Genomic DNA, 3,051 nt, shown 5'->3' on the forward strand with positions numbered 1-3,051 from the left:
GGTATTCACTTAAGAGATATGTTTTCTTATTTTTTGTTTCATTGGTTAGTAAAGAAAAAGTTTGTGTATATGTGTGTTATGTCTTATTTTTGCCTTACTCTAATTTGAGGGCAGTTCTAGTACATTAATTATGAATGTTAGAGAGTGTAATAATGTTCTTATTATCTAAGTTAATTTCTCACTTGGTTTTGAAGATCTTGGGTACTTAGATATATTTGCCTATGGCCTGGTAGAGTTGCCATCTTGAGCCTGAACTGAAAGAAATGGTCTCATTCCCATAATTAGAAGGCTGCAATTGAACTTCCCTCCAACTTTTCCCTCATTGTTTCTGAACTAAAACTGATGTACTCGTAGTGGGGAAATAAAAGGAAGAGAAGAGCAGGATACTCATTCTTCTTTCCTCTATTTTCTTGATTCAGTGAATATATTTTGAGTTGGGGACAGATTGAGTAGAGGAAAAGGGAAAGGAGGGAAGAGGAAGAAAAAACAGAGAATTGACCGTTTTAACCCATCTTAACCTTTTTTTTTTTTCTTTTTTTTTTTTTGCGGTACGCGTGCCTCCCGCTGCCGCGGCCCGTTTGGCTGCGGAGCACAGGCTCCGGATGCGCAGGCTCAGCGGCCATGGCTCACGGGCTCAGCCGCTCCGCGGCACGTGGGATCCTCCCAGACTGGGGCACGAACCCATGTCCCCTGCATCGGCAGGCGGACTCTCAACCACTGCGCCACCAGGGAAACCCTCCTTCTTTTTAAAGGATGGATAATATTCCATTGTATATATATATATGCCACATTTTCTTTATTTATCCATCATTGGGTTGCTTCCACCTCTTGGCTTTTGTGAATAATGCTATAATGAACATGGATTTGCAAATGTTTCTCCAACAACCTGCATTCAACTCTTCGGGATATATACCCAGAAGTGGGATTGGTGGATCATATGGTTTTCCTATTTTTAATCCTTTGAGGAATCTCCATACCGTTTTAGTATAATGTCTGCACCATTTTACAGTCCCACTAACAGTGCACAAAGATGACAATTTCTCCACATCCTCACCATCACTTATTTTCTGTTGCTGTTTTTTGTTTTTGTGGCGATAGTGGCTATCCTAATGGGTATGAAGTGATACCTCATTGTAGTTTTGAATTGCATTTCTCTAATTATTAGTGATATTGAGCAACTTTTCATATACCTGTTAGCCATTTGTGTATCTTCCTTGGGGAAGTGTCTATATTTGATAAGGGGTTAATATCCAGAATATAGAAATAACTGCAACTCAACAACAAAACACCCAAAAACTTGACTAAAAAATGGGGAAACCACTTGAAGTAACCAAATCATATTTAAATAGTTTTCTGTATTATTCCTTCTAGTAAGAACTAAATTTTGGTCCTAGGAGTAATACGTAAACCAGTTGTGTTAGGTTGAACTCCTGGAAATAATGACACATTTTCCATCGAATTATCCTTTCTTTTTCAGTTCTTTACCCTTTCTTTTCCTTGGGTCAGCTCTTAATGAGTGAGTCCCCAAACAATAGCCTTCTCTATCACCAAGATAAAAAAATGTCCATTTCTATATTTAGTCTTGTAACTTAATATAAAATTGCTATATAGCTTTTGGGGAGAAGGGTTCAACTACCAAAGCTATTAGAAAATAATAAGTATGTTAAACATTAACTCTGTGCCTAGCATTCTGTTAGGTACTGTTGTGGATACAAAACAAATGTAGAATAGAGTTATGTTCCTTGAGAAGGTTATGTACTGAGCATTTATAGAAACTGACTTTCTGAATGTTTACTGTTTTCAATTTTGATTTTACAGTAAATGAAACAAATAAATACTGAATAACAGAAGTGGTTATATTTATGTACCTACATAGAGTATATAAAACTCAATCAGATGTCCCCTGCACTACTCTTAGAGAAAGTTAGGCAATGTGGAAGAACCATTTATTCTTGCAGGAGTTAGAGAATCTAGAGTTTACTTTGGGCACATGATCTTGGTATGTGTGAACCACACTTACTGTATTTCTCCCTCTCTCTGCATGTTTTAGTGTGTATGTATACATGTGTATTTGAGACAGTGAAGATGGGAAAAGTTAGGCTCATTTAGCAGCACTTGAGTCAGAACCTCTGAGTCATAAAAGACCAAAAGACTTTGAGTCATAAAATGAAAGTGCTCTTTATTCCTTCCTAAAGATTTAGATGTCCATGTGTTATTTCCCTTCAGCCACGAGAAATTCTTTTAGCATTTTCTGTTTAGGTTTGTTGATGATGAATTCTTTTTTCTTTTTCCTTTATCTGAACATGTCTTTATTTCTCCTTCATTCTTACAGGATTATTTTTGCTGGATATAGGGTTCTGGGTTGACAGTACTTTTTTCCTTTAAGCATTTTTAAAAATACATTTATTTATTTTATTTATTTTTGGCTGTGTTGGGTCTTTGTTGCTGCACACAGGCTTTCTCTGGTTGCAGTGAGTGGGGGCTGCTCTTTGTTGTGGTGTGCGGACTTCTCATTGCAGTGGCTTCTCTTGCTGTGGAGCACAGGCTCTAGGCAGGCTTCAGTAGTTGTGGCACGCAGGCTCAGTAGTTGTGGCTCGCGGGCTCTAGAGCGCAGGCTCAGTAGTTGTGGCACATGGGATTAGTTGCTCCGCAGCGTGTGGGATCTTCCCGGACCAGGGCTCAAACCTCTGTGTCCCCTGCGTTGGCAGGTGGATTCTTAACCACTGTGCCACCAGGGAAGCCCCTTTTCCTTTAAGCATTTTAAAGATAATTCAACTAATTTCTAGTATTCATTGTTTTTGTTGAGAAGTTAGTAATAATTCAAATCATTGTCGCTCGATATGTAATTTGTTGTTTTTCTCTGGCTGTTTTGACACTTTACCTTAGTTTTTGGTTTGCAGTAGTTTCACTACTATGTTTATGGGTATAGCTTGTATTTATCCTACTTGGGGTTGTCTGAGATTCTTGAAGCTGTACATTTTACCATGTTTAATGTTTCTGGTATTCTTCACATATTCTTTCTATCACTTTATCTCTCTTCTTGGACTTCAC

Source organism: Phocoena sinus, chromosome 17, assembly GCF_008692025.1.
Source record: "Phocoena sinus isolate mPhoSin1 chromosome 17, mPhoSin1.pri, whole genome shotgun sequence".
Classification (NCBI taxonomy): Eukaryota; Metazoa; Chordata; class Mammalia; order Artiodactyla; family Phocoenidae; genus Phocoena; species Phocoena sinus.